We start from the raw sequence: 18,226 nt of genomic DNA, 5'->3' as shown, positions 1-18,226 counted from the left end.
ATTTTTTTTAACCAGTGGATGTAGTTACACCTGCCTTTTCATCGGAAATGCACTGGCATCAGTGTGGGTTTATTGTGCTGAGAAGTTTGATACCAAACTTCCTAGTATTCAGTGAAGCCATTATGGTGCTGTGGAGTTCGTAATGACAAACTCCCAGACCATATACTTAATATGGCTACACTGCACTTACAACGTCTAAGAATAGATTTAGACACTGTAGGGGCATATTGCTCATGCAGCTATACCCTCACCTGTGGTATAGTGCATCCTGCCTTACGGCTGTAAGGCCTGCTAGAGGGGTAACTTACCTATGCCACAGGAAGTGGTTTGTGGGCATTGCACCCTGAGAGGAAAGCCATGCCAACTTTGCCTTTTTCTCTCCACCAGCACACACAAGCTGCAAGGCACTGTGCATGGGCTGAGTGAGGGGTCCCCCGGAGTGGCATAGTACATGCTGTAGCCTTTAGAGACCTTCCCTGGCCACAAGGCCCTTGGTACCATGGGTACCTTTTAGAAGGGACTTAACTGTGTGCCAGGGCTGTGCCACTTGTAGAAAAAGGGGACAGTTTTAGGGAAAGAACAGTGGTATTGGGGCCTGGTTAGCAGGGTCCCAACACACTTTCAATCAAAGTTGGCATCAACACTAGGCAAAAAGGGTGGGGGTAACCATGCCAACAGTGGCAGTTTCCTACATCTCTGATAAGCCTAACTGCTTGACCACACTACCACAAAAGAAAGCATTAGTATTATCTACTTTAGCCTCTATTAAGCCTCTGGGGAACTCCTGGACTATGCGCACACTATGGCCCTCATTATGACCTTGGTGGGCGGCTACAGCCGCCCACCAAGATCTGACCGCCGGGCGACCGCCAATGCAGCCGCACCTCCGCCGCAGTCATTATGAGATCCCCGCTGGGCCGGCGGAAACCTGGTTTCCGCCCGCCGGCCGAGCTGGGATCTCGGCTGCAACATAGGAGCCGGCTCCAAATGGAGCCGGGAGTGTTGCGGCTGTGCGACGGGTGCAGTTGCACCCGTCACGCTTTTCACTGTCTGCATAGTAGACAGTGAAAAGCTGCATGGGGCCCTGTCAGGGGGCCCCAGCACTGCCCATGCCAGTGACATGGGCAGTGCAGGGGGCCCCAGGGGCCCCGCAACTCCCCGTACCGCCAGCCTTTTCGTGGTGGTTCAAACCGCCAGGAAAAGGCTGGCGGTCGGGGACTCGTAATCACCTGGGCAGCGCTGCCCTGGTGGATTATCACCGCCGGGGCAAATTTGGCGGGAAACCGCCGGCCCCGGCGGTGCGACCGCGGCGCTACTACCGTGGTCATAATCCCCTCTGAAGCACCGCCAGCCTGTTGGCGGTGCTTCATCCAAAACAGCCCTGGCGGTCTTGGACTGCCAGGGTTGTAATGAGGGCCTATTTCTCATGTTGATATCCTATATACAGAATCAGCTTCCTATATTATACAATATGCATTTTTGTAGCAATATTTTAAAAGCAAGATAAGAGTCTAAACAAAAAGTTACAATTTACAAAGACTTGTGAATGAAGTGATAAGCTCATAAAAGACATTGGGAAATTATTTGTAGAAATATTAATAGTAGTGAAGGAGGTGGCAAGATGAGGGGTAATTTATTTTTGAGTTTGGGGTAAATAGAAGCACATCCTGATCTAAATGTGCTGCTTTCAGGAGATCTGCTTTGGCATACAATGGGCTAGAAAAAAGTGATCTTCAGGTGAAAACTGTGTAGCAATTCACAAACTACTGAAACGTGACTGTCTCATGTGTCAAAGTACATAAAAGAACAGAGATTTGATTGACCATCCTTCCAGCCAACCAGAAGAGGTCCCAGTGCTAGGACTATTTTGAAAGGCTGCTTTGAACGAACTTGAATCACTGCGGGTAGACCTCAACTTTCTCCATCACTTTTCGAGTTTAGGGAGGGCCTAGAAGTCGCTATATAGCCAATCGTGTTGTTTAAGTTGGCAGGGGAGGCAGATTTTGGATTTCTTTAAATCCAGTTCCACTGTACAAGTGAATAAAGAAAAGGGCACATTTCCCAATGTTGCTTTTCATCAAAACACATGATTTTACCCACCGTGGTGGCAGTAAAATCAGAATTATAGTCCATGCATGGAGATGAAGACACATCAAGCCAGGGGAATCACCTGTAGACGCTGGTTTGCACCTCGGTATCCCTGGCACCGGGAGGCTTCTGTGCTTAGTATCTAGAGATCCACCTCCTAACCCAACCCTAGCCCCAGTAGATGCTCGGATGCTGGGGTTAAAAATGGGACCAGATGTCAACCCTCAAAACCCAATGGGAGTTGAAAGTATTTTTGTGATTTGACGTCCATGGCTCATGATAGACCTGGATATATACAGAGGAAGGACAGAGCTGGAGACTAGCTACAGAAAAAAGTTACCAACACATCAAACTCCTATGCGTACTATGAGTTTGTGCAGCACCCGCTTTGTATTTCTGGAGCTGTCCTGGACTTGGCTCTGTTTTGCACCATGATGAGGAAGTCGATATGGGCCTCACCTCATTACAAGTGGCTCTGCTTGCTCGTTTTGAGGTTTGCAATCCTCATTAAGCACAATAAGATCTGGACTACAGGTACCAGGATGCACTGGGAATGTCTCTTGTTCCTGTCTCTCATCAGACCCACTGGTCAATCGCCACCAGCTGTGAGACCTCAATATCTGGCGGTGGTCTGGGATCTGGGTCTTTGTTCCAGAGTTTTCCACGTCTCTGGCTCCATCACCCCCTATAAAGCACCAAAGGACCGGTATGGAGGTGTGAACAAGGGTCTCACTGCGGGGATTGGCAGCAGCGCCCTGCATGCGACATCAGCGGAGCGCGGGAAGGCCAGCTCCAGTAATCCCTTCGTCCCGTTCCTTCTGGAAATGTAATAGGTTTAGGATTAAAGCCGTAAAACAGGAGGTGCTTGTAAGCGATGCAGGACAGATTATTGATGTCTCTTCAGGAAGAGGCAGCACGTGGAGCCCGCTCAGGCCTTCTGTTTCCACAACTTGGCAGCCATGTTGGATTCTGCGGGGATAGAGTTTCACGAGCCGGGCTTGGCAGCCGCCTGAGCAGGCCTTGGGGACAGCGGTCTTTGGTTTCAATCAACGAGCTCCAGCGCAGAGAGGGGTCACGGGAGTCTAGCAGCTCCCAGCTGCAAGACTCAAGGTAAAGAGTTTACAGGGTCGCAGTTGTATATTTAGTGAGGCTGGACCTAGCAGCATGGCAAAGTAAAGCTTCCAGGGTGCTGTGGTGACCCGGAAGTAGTGCAGACGAAACAAAAGAGCTTCCTTCCCATCCTGGGAGATATTAAACCATCAAGGGCTTGCACAGCTGTGAACATGCCAGCCTCCAGGCAGTTCCTGGATCTTGCCACAGGACTGTGACATCTGGAACTTAGAGAACCCAAAACAGCAGGTGGAGGTGCTGCAGTCATTCACTGATCACTTCCTTCACTAACAACCCTTTAACACCTTCGAGTTCCTATTGGATGATTTTCCTCTATTAACCACGAAGGCCACCAGAGTCCATCTCACGTCAGCCTCCCTGCACCCACCAAGCATTTGTATATTTATCCTGCGCTCTTTGCTTCACATCAGCTGGTGCCCACTGATGCTCATCACACCATGTGCACTGCTGCAGGCGGTTCTGTATGGCCCGGTATGCGTGTGCAGTGATGCCTGTGTTTATTTAGCTGGGTGCATGATTTATGGTATGTTTGCAGGACTTTGTGAAAATGGGTATCTGCAGGCGTGTTGGTCTGTGTTTATGTGTTCATGTTCTGTACTCATATGTTGTGTGACGTGTATGTATAACCTATACAAAATCCAAACCTATTGGCTTTGGCAGTTCTTCTTGACTCTTTCTTTCAGATATTCTTTCAAAGAACTCATGCAAGTATTTTTAATCATGAGGCTTCCCTTCCTGTACAGCCATGGTAACTATTTGCATTGTACAGTTGGGTAGTTTTACAGCTGCAGGGTGCAAATTCCACTTGCATCTTGGAAATAGTTTCCCATGTCATTATTCGCTTTCTACTTGTGTCCCGCAGTGTCATTCACATTACCTCCATCAGTGTAGTAGCTCGGAGCAGGCTTTAAAAGGAGGCTCCCATTGGTTTCAATGGGCCTCTGGGTGCTTTGCAGAATTAGCGTCAGAATTTTTTAGGCTGATCCTACAAAGCGCCGAACTAGCATCCAAAGGTCTGATGCTAGTTCCCTAACTACCACCATGGTGTGCCGTATATGAAATACGACACACACGTGGTGGTGTTAGGGGGGGTGCTAAGGGGCACAAGAAAACTTTTCATAAATCTGCCCCAATGTGTTTAATGTGTATTGAAGAGATCTTGTGGATTGGAAGATTACAGAGGTAAACTGCAGCCTTGGGGATTTAAAGGTAGCAGCTCAAAACTTCACCAAGGAGGTTCTGAGAGATCTAAGGAGTGTGGTGGAAGCTGACCTCCTCGATGATGTGTTGCTGAACTCAGAAATGGAATATGAAGTTTACATGTGTATTGCAGCCATGCTAGATTTATTGTATATATTGACACTATATATAATAAATCATTTTCGTTCAGCTATATCACAGAAGGGTGTGTCGTAATGTGTTGTAGCTGCATCTTTTAATACCAGTTTAATTTCATCTTCAAAGGTTTGAATGCATGGATGTTCTGGACCAGGCAGGATCATCACTGAGGTCCCTTTGGAAGCAACTTGTCAAATGTGAAGAATAAACCACTCTTTCTTCTCTCTATAGTTTGGGTGGGGCCGGCTTGTCATGTGCCACACCCTAGGTGGTGCACATTAGAGCACGGTTAAAGATCTCTCCCCTTATTTCTTACCCAAAAAGGGATCTCCCCTTGGCAACGCGCGGGTAAGGAATATGCGCTGGCCCAATGGGTATTATAGCAGGGCCTGTACAAGCATCTGAGACCCCTTCCGAAATACAGCAGTGTCCCAGAGGAGCAAACGCTTGAATAAATGCACACTATGGCTCCTTTTAAAAAATCCAAAGTTGCATGAGACTAAGACCGATCAAGACATAGCCCTCCCCTTTGACTGCCCAAAATCTCTGTCCCTCCTGGGTTAGACCCAGCCTGCCTCACCACAGCCTCAAATGAGCTCTTCGTAAACCTTCAACATTTAGAATTCAGGCAAGCCACACCCTGCTCTTTAAATTAGGATAGATTGCCAAAAACAGCATTTCAGGTAATGGAGAGATCAAGATAGAGCCCTCTTTTGGGAGTCAAACACCTTCATGAAGACAACATTTTAACAAGCTTTTACAATGCAACGGGTCTCGCGTTTGCTCATGTTAGAGCAGATCGCGTTGTAAACTCCTAACACGACTTTTCATCTATCGGGCAAAAGTGCATTTATGTACATAACCCGAAAAAGTGAAATCAACTATGTAAAGCGCTCGACTTCTGCAAAGCAAGATCGCGCTCGTAAATTAGAGAAAAAGAAGTCCACGAGCCCGATGGAAAACAGCGAGCCTCGCATGTTTTCAGTACTTGGTCGCTGCTCGAGGAGGGCTAGCCACCGGAAAAGGCATGACGTATGCGTGCCTTCGACTAATGAAAGCAAGCTGATTTTATTAGGGAAGCCCACGAACCAATAAAAAACACTGACGTGAAGTTGACGGGGCTCCGAGCCCTTTTATAAATACAGAAGAGTCTCGCTGCGAAACGCATGCGCGAGCGCCTGCAACGCAGGCTCGACCCTAAAAAGGGAGACCAATCAAGAGTGTTGTCACCATGTAGGGGGTTAGATGAAAAGAATGTTTTTTTTTCTATTGGACACATATGGGTTTATTGCACCCTGATCCTTCCGGTTTTGGTTGGGTGGTGGAAAAGCATCAGGACAGTGCTTGTTCCTTCCATAAAGAACACCTGCTCTATGGCGTCCTAAGTTGTGATGGTGAGTCCAGTGCTGTGGGGGTTTATTTCAAGATCAAATGGTAGAATTCTCATGATCCAATCTCCCAGCAGCCTCCAATGATGCCTCAGACGGAAAGGACCAATGCAGAATCAAACCCCACCCCTATGACATCACACCTGAAAAAGAAGACCAATGATAATCCATAGAGCGGCCTCCAAAGCTAGGAGGTTTTACGACCTGATTCCACATTCATTTACCATTACAACTCAGTTTACGTTACAGAGCCCCAATCCAGCATGGCGCCATGATTTCATGCACTTAAACCCCTTCCACGCTGCAGTAATTGTTCTGAGAAGCTGAGATATTGGTGATGCTTTAATATTGCACATATTCACAAAGTATGTACCTAAAGCCCAATAGCCGCACCCTGACAGTCATGGGTAAGTCCATTCAACCCAGGGCCACTGAGAATCAATCCGGATAGTCTCACAAACCTACGGACAATGCAATACTGACTCCAGGAGCTAGGACTAACTAGTCTGGAAGTGCCCCACACTGGTAACACAGTGCCAACCACTTGTTTGAAACCCCTGATGGTGGTGTGTTTCCATGTTGCCTTTGGACGCGTCCATGGAGGTCTTGGTGTGAGCTGTAAAAAGCGGGCTGGTGAATTTCACTGCTTCCCCAAGTATGATCCTCACCTTGTATGTGCAAACCCCTCATAGAATCCCTATATAAGAAATTAGATTTTGAGTACTCTCTGTCCTGCAGCCATCTGATGTCTGTCCATGCTTCAACGCGCACTTGGTATTAGGGGCTCACCGCAATCCCAAATAATATCTTCCAGGCTGCACTGCTTTCACCGTACAACCCTGCATACCATCACACCCCAAACATCAGGTATGGACCACACTTTACAAAACCCTGCACCCTGAAGAACCTTCGAAGCCCATCCCAATGCATTCAACATTGAGCGAAATACCTTTCTGAGCCCAGTAGCCATCACATGAGCACAGTCAGTGGTTCTCAGAGGACCAGTGTGGGCAGGTTTCTAGCAGCATTCCAACTGTGCAGCAGCTAAGAGAAGAAACATTGCAAAGCCTAGAGGTCTCAGTGGTGGATCCTGACCTTTTGGTTTTGCTAACGCTTTTATCCATGCTGTTCTGCATTCGCATAAAAAAAAGAAAAAACAGAACAGCAGCAGCAAAAACAATCTATGTGTGCATTATTTATTTATTCTTTTTTATAACTTTTCATTTACCTTTCCAAGAAGGCGGATAGAAGTACATCAAAGAGAAAGGAGCTGCATTGTAGCAAACAGCACCTGCTGGAACCTAAAAAACGAAAAGTAAACATTTGTTTTTCAAAAATAAGGTGACAGGAAGGAGCAGGGGGAGCTACAGAGTTGGGGGTAGGGGGTGTATAGGGCCAGTGGTCTGATGTCTACCCCAGAGTGGGGGACAGGGAGTGCTGAGCGATTGGGCGGAGGGGCCCTGGAATACAATGCAGTTTTTTTCGTGAGTTGAAAAATAAAATACAATAAAAAGCTGGGATGTGTTGGGGAAGCAACAAACAAGTCGGGTTATAACATAGACAAAGTTGGGCGTGATTTAAGGGAGGAAGAAACATACAAGGAGGGCACATGGAAACACATGCACTGTCATGGAATGCTGAAAGAAAAAGTAGTTCCCTTAATGTAAGCAGTGGAAGGATACAAGTCTGCCGAAAGAATGGTAAAAAAGATATGCTTCAGGGGAGAGACAAATACAGTAGATGGGTGGAAAGCCATGGAATAAGATGGAAGCAAATAAAATTGACAGGAAATACAGCTAATGATAAGCAATGGCCTGACCCAGAGCCCACTGTTAATACTGGCAGTGCTCTCAATAGGAATGTGATAACAGACATAAAAACAGTTTTCTGTAAGTGAGTTTTCTGTAAGTGAGACCTAAAAATCAGCGGAGCACAAAATTAAATAAAGTTTGAAGAGGAAAATAAAGTCTTTGTGAGAACACATCGAGAGAGGAAGAGAGAGAGAAAAAAAGGGAGATGATTGGATACAGCGAAAAATAAACGCATGAAAACAAATCCAGGCTGCAGATGGTTTGTCAGCAAAACAGGACTTAAAAGAGAGACTTTGCCAAGACTTATATTAAATTTGTCCACAGAGAAGGTAACAAGGGGAGCGTGAAGGAATACAACTTGAGACATACTTCTTGGAAAGACTGCTTGCATTGAAAATTGCTGAAGAAAAACATTTATCATGTGTTGATGTCTATGAGTGAATCGAACATTAAAGATATTTAACCTATCTCCTTGCGGTGAGCCTCGAGGACTCACCAGATGATTCTTGGCATTCTTCTTTTCCTTTTCCATTGAGAGTCCAGGCCAGGGCTTGCCTCGTGGTGTTTGATGTGAGCTTGGGGAGAGTGTGACCTATCCAGCCCCATCATCTTTTGATGATTTTGTCATGAGCAGCGAGTTGGAAAGTCCGCTGCCATAGGTCGATGTTGCTGATGGTGGTTTGCCAGCGGATTTGGAGGATTTTCCTCGGACAGGTGTTGGTGAAGGTCTGCACTTTGCTGGTGGTGGTCACAGTTATCCTCCAAGTTTCTGCTCCATACAGAAGGACCGATTGTATGTTGGTGTTAAAAAGCCTGATCTTGGTTTGCAGTGTTAGGTCCTTGGAGCTCCTAATCTTCTTTAGCTGAATGAAGGCAGCCCTTGCTTTGCCGGTTCTTGCCGTCACATTGGTTTCTGTGCCGTGCTGCTTTTCTGTGAAGCTGCCCGGGTAGGTGAAGGCCTCCACCTCTTCCAGTGCAATGCCTGCAAGAGTGATTGCACTTGTACTAGTCGTTTTAGCATTTATAACCTTATTTTTTCCTTTGTGAATGTTGAGACCAAATTGCGCTCATGTGGCTGCCACATTGTCGGCCTTCTTTTGCATCTGCAGATGGGTATGAGAGAATAGGGCCAGGATATTTGCAAAGTCCAGGTCATCAAGCTGCATCCATCACTTCAAAGGCTTCTGTGAGTTGTCCTCCATTCCCTTGTATGAGTGCCTGTTGACTCTTACGAATTTATCAGGCATACTGTAGTGGTGGAGGAGTTGCCAAAGGGTCTTTCTGTTCATGCTGTTGAATTCCTTCTCTTAGTCGATAAAGTTAACATGGAGGGGGGAGCTACATTCAATTGACTGCTATATGATAATGCACAGTGTTGCAATCTAGTCTGTGTAGGATCTATATTTGGGGAAGCCAGCTTGCTGTTCTCGCAACTGAGCATTGTTCCTTTATTCTGTTCAGGATGACTCTGTTGAACACTTTCCCTGGGGTTGAAAGAATAATTATCCCTTGGGGATTTGTGCAGTTACTCAGGTCACCTTTCTTGGGGATCTTGATGAGATATCCCTCCTTCCAATCTGATGGCACATTTTCCTCTTCCCAGATCCTGCCAAACATGGGTAGAGCATGTCTACTGATGTTTCAATGCCTGCTTTCAGTACCTCTGCAGGAATGTTGTCAAGTCCTGCTACATTGCCATTTCTCAGATGTTTGATGGCTTGCGGTATTTCTTCTCTGGTTGGTCTGCTGCAGTCAACTGGCAAGTCCTTGTCCGGTAGCTGTATGCCTGTGGCATGGGCTGTTTCAGCAGTTCTTCAACGTGCACCACCCATCTTTGTTGTTGGCCTTCGTTATCAATTACTGTCTTCCCAGCTTTGTCTTTAACAGGTGTTTTTGACCTGCAGCATCTGTGGGAGAGTTTCCTTGTTATATCGTAGAGTTCGTTCAAGTTTCCATGGCTTGCTGCTTCCTGGGCTACTGTGGCAAGACCATGATCTGCTCTCAAGCTTCTCTTTGCTTCATTGTTTGTTTTTTGTGTATTCACCTTGAGCATTTGCTTTTTCTGCTCTTGATCGTTTGGTGTTGACGGCAGCTTTCTTTTCCTTTCTCTCTTGGATTTTACAGAGAGTTTCAGTGGAGATCCATTCTTTATGATGGTGTTTCTTGGGACCCAATACCTCCTGGCAGGTTGGTGTCACTGGTTATTTAACCTTCTCCCACTGACCTTCTACTGGGTCTTTGTTGCCCTCTAGTTTTTGCAGGACTTGAAACTTGTTACTGAGGGTGACTGAGTTTCTGTGCATCTTTGAGGAGGGGTGGGTTATAGCGCTGGCGTTGGTTTGTTGGTTTCATCCATGCTTTCTTCAGCTTCTCCTTAGCCTGAACAAGATGATGGTTTGACACCATGTCTGCTTCTGTCATCACTCTCACATCCTGCAGATACCACCGGAGCTTCTTGGTAATGCAGACATGGTCGATCTGGTTCTTGGTTGAATGGTCTGGTGACACTCATGTTGCCTTGTGTATTCTTTTGTGTGGGAAAATTCTCATTCATGTCGACAAGGCCAAAGTTGCCCATGACTTCTTTGCATCCAGTGTTGTTGCTTCTAATCTTAGCATTGAGGTCCCTCATCAGTTTGGTGATGTCTCTCTCAAGGCATTTCTCCAGGATGGACTGGAGTCAGATGTAAAACTGTTCTTTTTCCTCTTCTTTGCTTTCATTAGTAGTTGCATAGCACTGGATAAAATTCACGTTGATCCTCTTTTTCTCTGTGCAGAAGGTTGCTGTGATGATTCTGGGACTGTGGTCTCTCTCCCCAAGGCCCGGATGTCTCTTGGTTGACATTTCTGTAGCTAGGATTTGTTAACATGGTGGGGTATCTAGCCCCATGCATAACCCTCCTCCTTTTGCAGCTGGACTTGGGACTGGCCATGGTGAAGCTTACCATTCCATTGCTCAGTATAAAAACAGAGGGGTACAAACCTGAAGGTCTAATGATGCTGGAGATGCATCTAAACTCTCTTGCGATCTGGGTGCATTGGTGAGAAGGACATTCAGAATTATTGAGGGATGTCTAATTCTGCAAGGCTCCAACATTAAGGGGGTGGTGCCTGCTAACATGCTCTAGAGGTGTGTCTGAGGGGAGTGCTTGTGGCACAAAAGCATGCGCAGCAGGTCAGAGAAGATGCTAATAGTGAGATTATTTCTTATTGAGCTGCTCATGATGACTAGCAGGCAGGATGGACCTGGTATAGGCCTGGGGGACTCCCTTAACACTCCCAGCTCCTCAAGAAGGTCATTAAGAATGATGAATACCTCAGTGAACACTTCCAACTCTCGCACAAACTGGAGGGAGGAGCATCCTTGTGGAAATTGGTTCTTAAAGAAGAAGATGCAATGTTTCATTAACATTTGGTGAAAGATGAGGCGAACAACAAGTCCACCCTCAGAGGTACACAAATCTGCAGACCACCCGGACTACGCCCCGCCTTCTGCGACACCATCGCCGACAGCATCAGCTCGCACGCCCTCACCTCCACAGACTACATCATCCTCGGTGATTTCAACTTTCACTTAGAAAACCCACAAGACCACAACACTACCTCACTCATAGACAACCTCACCAACCTCGGACTCAAAGAACTGGTCACCGCACCCACCCACTCAGCAGGACACACACTCAACGCAATTTTCACCGCAAGCCAACACATAGCCTACACCCACACCACCGAACTCCTCTGGACTGACCACCACTGCGTCCACTTCTCCTTCACCAAACCCCCCACACACTACCATCAACACACCACACCCTACTGCATGTGGGACAAGTTCCCCACAGAACGACTAAACTCCCAAGTGGCCCATAACCCCCCCCCCCACACCAACGACCCCAACACAGGAGCACACAACCTCTCCAAATGGATCACTACCTGCGCAAACACACTAGCCCCCCTCAGAAAACACATCGCCACCCGCAACATCAAGAATGCCCCATGGTTGACCCCTGAACTCCAAGACTGCAAGCGCAAATGCCGCCTAGCTGAGAAAATATGGTGACTAGAACCTTCCACAACCAACTTCTCCACCCTCAAAACCACCATTCGCACCCATCACCAACTCATACGCACCGCCAAAAGAGATCACTACAAGACACGCCTTGACAACAACTCTCAAAACAGCAAAGAACTCTTCACCGTCATCAATGAACTTGCCAAACCCAAAGCCAGCAACATAGACCCCACACACACACACAGCTCCTATGTGATGCCCTTTCCAACCACTTCCTCCACAAAATCCTGGACATCCACAACATCTTCATACCACACACACCCCTCACTCACCCACCAAACACACCCCTCACTCACCCAACCGAACCCCCACTCATGACCCCCCCACCACACTCTCCACATGGACCCCCACCACACACGAAGAAACCAAAAAAAACATGAACTCAATCAACTCCGGTTCCCCCTCTGACCCCTGCCCACACCGCATCTACAACAAAGCTAGCCCAACCATCGCCCCCATACTCTACAACATAATCAACTCCTCTTTCGACTCCGCCACCTACCCAGACCCCTGGAAGCACGCGGAAATCACTGCTCTCCTAAAAAAAACAAGCCGACCCGGAGATCCTCTCCAACTACCGCCCCATCTCCCTCCTCCCTTTCCCCGCCAAAGTTGCAGAGAAATTAGTCAACACCCGCCTATCCCACTTCCTCGAAGCAAACAACACTCTTGACCCCTCACAATACGGGTTCCGCAAAAACCACAGCACGGAAACCGCCCTCATCGCATGCACTGACGACATCAGGACCAAAGTAGACAAAGGAGAGACCGTTGCACTCATCCTCCTAGACCTCTCCGCAGCCTTTGACACCGTCTGCCACCACACACTCCGCACACGCCTCCACAACATAGGAATTCGCCACCAAGCCTTAGACTGGCTCACCTCCTTCCTCACCGACCGGACCCAGAGAGTCCGCCTTCCGCCCTTCCGCCCTTCCACTCCAACACTACCAAGATCACCTGCGGAGTCCCCCAAGGGTCCTCCCTCAGCCCCACACTCTTCAACATCTACATGATCCCCCTAGCCAACATCCTCCAAGCACACGGAATCACTATCCTCTCCTATGCAGATGACACCCAACTCATCCTCTCCCTCACCCGCAACCCCACCACCACCAAAACCAACCTACATGCCGCTCTCCTCGACACCGCCAACTGGATGACCACTAACCACCTCAAGCTCAACTCAAACAAAACCGAGATCATCATCTTCGGCCCCAAAAAAACCACATGGGACGACTCCTGGTGACCCACCGCCCTAGGCCCGCACCCACCCCTGCAAACCACGCACGCAACCTTGGCATCATCCTTGACCCCTCCCTCTCCATGACACAGCAAATCAATGCTCTATCATCCTCCTGCTTCCACACACCCTGCACTCTAAAAAAATCCTTTAAGTGGATTCCCCCAGAAACCAGAAAGACAGTCACCCACGCACTCATCAGCAGCAGACTGGACTACGGTAACGACCTCTACGCCGGCACCACACTCAAACTCAAACGCAAACTCCAGAGTATCCAGAACACAGCCACACGCCTCGTCCTTGGCCTCCCCCGCCACAAACGAATCTCACAACACCTCAAATCCCTTCACTGGCTCCCCATATACAAGAGAATCACATTCAAGATCCTCATCCACGCACACAAATCCCTCCACAACACCGGCCCCTCCTACCTCAACAAAAGAGTTAACTTCCACACTCCCACAAGCAACCTCCGATCAGCCGACCTTGCCCTAGCCACAGTCCCCCGCATCCAACGCACCACCACAGGAGGCAGGTCCTTCTCTGACCTCGCCCCCAAAACCTGGAACTCCCTCCCCACCTACCTTCGCAAAACCAAAGACCTCCTGCTCTTCAGAAAGAGCCCCAAGACATGGCTGTTCGATCAGTGACCCTCCCTGCCCCCCCGCTTGATTCCCCCCTCAGCACCTTGAGACCCTCACAGGTGAGTAGCGCGCTCTACAAATATTTTTGATTGATTGATTGAATCCTGAAGCTTTTAGAGCAGATGTAGCAGCTGCCCATTCGGATGATTCCAAGCTATTTGTCCTCTCACCTTGGGTGCACCATCTGTGGTTACAAAGGTAGGCAAGACTCTAAACTGGCCTGGAATCGAAAGGACGAACTGGCGATGACAGCAGGACCGGCTCAGGGGCTCACTGAGAGATTACCCTTTTACGGTAGATAGCGAAAAAAGCATGGTCAAACCCACAAAGAGACCCAAATGCAGAAAAGAAGTGACATTGGGGAAAGCAGACACAGCTAAAAGTTACATCAGGGATGTGTTGTTTTGTACCCCATAGGAAGGAAGCATGTGGGTATAGGATGTTATTCTGTTGCACTTTTGGAGGTCTCTGAAGAGAGGTGCTACTCCATGAAGGATGCTCTTGGGAGGGGTCTGGAAGATCTCCCTCATGAGCAGGATTGTGCTTCTGTCACAGTGGGAGAGGTCTAATGCAGTTGTGAAGTTGTTTTTTCTGGGGAACATGTTTTCACGTTTCAGAGAAAGGAGTTTGTGTGAGGTGATCTTAGTTTTGTGTGTGATGTGTGTGTTGAAGCTGAGGCTGAAATCTACATGGCATCTATGAGTCTTTTAACTGCTGCAGAGTTGTCGGTAGGTCCTTCCAGGTTCATTTCATCCAGCCATCCTTTGACCTGGTCTTGTTTGATGTACGTAGTAATTAACCTCTGACTGTGCAGTGATCCGTTGCTCTGCAGCTAACTTTCAGCTTTCTAAATCGACATCTGGGTTAGCCTTTTCTAGCTACCTTGTTGTGGTGTCATATTGTGTTTGTTGTGTTCTGTTCAGAGCTACTGGAATTATGCAGCAGGAGAGGGCCAAATTATCAGGGAGGGTTGAGTAAATTATGGGGCAAGAAAAGGAAAAGACAAATTATGCGGCATAACGCAGCACATTTTGTAATAATATTAAATCATTATTTCGTCATTTTTAAACTTGCCAACACTATGGCCCTCATTCTGACGTTGGCGGGCGGCGGAGGCCGCCCGCCAAAGTCCCGCCGTCAGGTTACCGTTCCGCGGTCGAAAGACCGCGGCGGTAATTCTGACTTTCCCGCTGGGCTGGCGGGCGGTCGCCTTCAGGCCGCCCGCCAGCCCAGCGGGAAAGAGGCTTCCACGATGAAGCCGGCTCGGAATCGAGCCGGCGGAGTGGAAGCTGTGCGACGGGTGCAGTTGCACCCGTCGCGTATTTCACTGTCTGCGCAGCAGACAGTGAAATACATTTAGGGGCCCTCTTACGGGGGCCCCTGCAATGCCCATGCCAGTGGCATGGGCACTGCAGGGGCCCCCAGGGGCCCCGCGACCCCCCCTACCGACATCCGGATCCCGGCGGTCGGACCGCCGGGATCTGGATGGCGGTAGGGGGGGTCGGAATCCCCTCGGCGGCGCAGCAAGCTGCGCCGCCTTGGAGGATTCAATGGGGCGGCGGTACACTGGCGGGAGCCCGCCAGTGGTGCCGGTCCGACCGCGGCTTTACCGCCGCGGTCGGAATCCCCATTGGAGCACCGCCGGCCTGTCGGCGGTGCTCCCGCGGTCCTCCGCCCTGGCGGTCTTTGACCGCCAGGGTCAGAATGACTGCCTATATGTTCATTGGTTGCACCTCATCAGAACCAGTTTGACACCCAAATATAGCAGTAAGCAACAGAAACGTTACTAGCCAGGTTTGCAAAAGGCCTTTCACTGTGCAGCAACGTGTGTTGCTACATTTTGGTGGGCTTGTGCACTGTTTGAGCTGGAGACACATTTTTTGGGTGTCAATCTGCAGATCATGCTGCAGATGATGGATAATGTGTCAAATGCAGCAAATATATAACTATGCAAAAATCTCCCCCGCGTACAATCGCATTATTCAAGTTGCCCTTGTTATATTTGTTATGTTAAGTGAGATATTTTATGTCCTTTCATTGTTATATAGTATTCTGCCAATGTCCTTCCTCTTGTCACTGAGGGCTCCCAGTGTTATTTTGCTGTGTGGATGAAGGTGACCTCTAGTTCTTCATGCCTCTTCTAGTGTTGACATCACTTTATCGAAGTCCCCATGGCTTGCCGGCAGTGGCTGTGCCATCTACTTTTTTTCTTATCCAAGTCTGACTTCTCTCTGCCTGATGTCTGAATCCTCGTGCTGCTTGCCCTCTGTGCCAATGCAAGCCTGCCCCAGTGTCTGCGTCTTCGTGTTGTCTGTGGGTACCAGTCCTATAGTATATTTCCCACAGAGCACTCAGAAAGCATTCACCCATTCATTCATTTGCATTGGAGAACCCAGGGCCTGTTTTAGCGCTGATGGTGGCCCAGGGCGACAATCTTTTTTGGCCCATGACCACTTCTTCAGATTCCCTCACTGCCAGCCAGCAAATGTGCCCCTCATCTCTCCATAGCCCTCTCTCACATACATTTCATTTGTTTTAAAGCACTGGTAAAGACTGGCTTTACTAATCCACTCAGCTATTGACATAAAATACAGATATGTTCTTTGTAGAAGGCATGTTAACCCTCTGCGCTACTTTTTAGAGTCAAAACTGAAACTAGAAAAATACTCTTATCTCTCCCTCTCTTGTCCTAGAAGGAACATTAATCACAAGAGTTATTGAGCACACAAGGAACTCTGCAGCTAGTGATTATTGCTTAAAACAGCGTGTGCTCCCTACACCCCCCCCCCCCCCCGGTCAGTGTCCCCCCTCCTGGTCAGCGCCCAGTGCGGCCGCACTGGTCGCACTGGCCCTGGGATAACACTTGCGTTGTGAAAGAAAGTACTCTCAGTAAAACACTTTTGATATTACATCCTCTCAGGGGCGCCCCTTCTGTTATGGCGGAGGAGCGTCACCCCACTGCTAATAAGGCAGCAGAAAAATTTAATTATAATACATTTTTATTATTTTATTTTTCTGCTGTCTAGGGTGGGGAAGGGCGGGGTCAGCATCCTCTGCATCAGGAGGGAGGCGGAGTAGTGGTGCACTCTAAGTGCACATGTCAGCCGGCCAAACTGACATGCGCACTTAGAACTCTCCACCCAAGCTTTATTTCACAGCTGGGTGGAGACCAAGTGCAAACTCCCACTCCCTCCCTGAGCGGCATTTCAGCCCACTCAGGCTAATCCCAGCGCTTCTCTCATGCTGTGTGACTGCCTGAGAGAAGCGCCTGGATTGGGTGGGGATGGGAGCAAAGGAAGCACTGAGGCGGTAGATCGGCAGAGGCAGCAGGTAAGTGCACTGTTTTATTGTCATTATTCCCCCCCCACTACGTGCCTGCTAGCTGCTGCTACTGCTTCTTCCCCACTCCCCCACCCTGTGCGCCCCTTTGAAGTAAGGATGCATGGCCACCTAGTTCCAGCCATCAAGACACAGTGGGCCGGATTCATGAAAAGTTTTCTTGCACCCCATTGCGCACCCCAACGCCATCATCTATATGCCGTATCTACGATATGGCGCACCATGGTGCACGTCGGGGAACAAGCGTCGAAAATGTTGATGCTAGTTTGGCGCTTTGCAGGATTAGCAGCAAAAATGTTGAGGGTAACCCCAAAAAGTAAAAGGAGGCCCATTGAAAACAATGCGAACCTCCTTTTAAAACCTGCCCTAGGCAGGCATTAAAAATGATGCTAAAGATGGCACAGTGGAATCTCTTAGATTCCTCTGCGCCATTTTTCTGGGCCTCCTAACCACGGAACACTTTGTGCCAGGAAAGCTGGAGCATCTGCTCCAGATACAGTTACAGCTGCAGGGAAAAAATTCACATTTCCGCACTCAAATCACTGATTTCATTTCAAAGCAAAAATACAAAGAACATAAATTTGAAGCTCTGATTGGCGTAAGCCATTGGAATTGTATTTTGGCTTTTCTGCGCCATTTTCTGGCATAGAAAGCTTGTAGCTAATCCCAGTTTAAAGCTGTTTACTACATTCATTATTTAGAAAGGACCAAAAAATAGTTCACAATTTATTTTGTCTGATGGAACGTGACAGCGCTGTAATGTATACAACACCAAGGGCCGGCAGAGGGCGCTCCACCACCGCAGAACATGAAATCATATGTTGAATCTAAAATGGCTTTCCCAGGAGCCACCGCCTGTTGTCCAGAACAAAGGCTGTTTGTGGCCGGGGTAGAGTTCCCACACTAAAACCGTGTGCACGTGTGTTGCTGCAGTGTGTGTCTGGGGTGTTGGTTGCTTTCCAGCTCATCTCCAGTTCCAATCATGTCTTTACTTCTTCCTTCAGCTGTATCTTCAGAGGGATGGGTTTTGGGCTAACTTGGTCTAAGCTGTAAACTCCACATCGTGTGGTACTTTCGGGCCCTTCATGGAAACTGTAGCCCTGGCTTCTCACGCTTGTCCTTTGACTCCCTTCCTAAGTAAGTGTATTTCGATTTGTTTCCGATTTTATGCTCCT

Source organism: Pleurodeles waltl, chromosome 8 (assembly GCF_031143425.1).
Source record: "Pleurodeles waltl isolate 20211129_DDA chromosome 8, aPleWal1.hap1.20221129, whole genome shotgun sequence".
NCBI classification, from domain to species: domain Eukaryota; kingdom Metazoa; phylum Chordata; class Amphibia; order Caudata; family Salamandridae; genus Pleurodeles; species Pleurodeles waltl.
Note: the sequence above shows the minus strand (reverse complement) of the source record.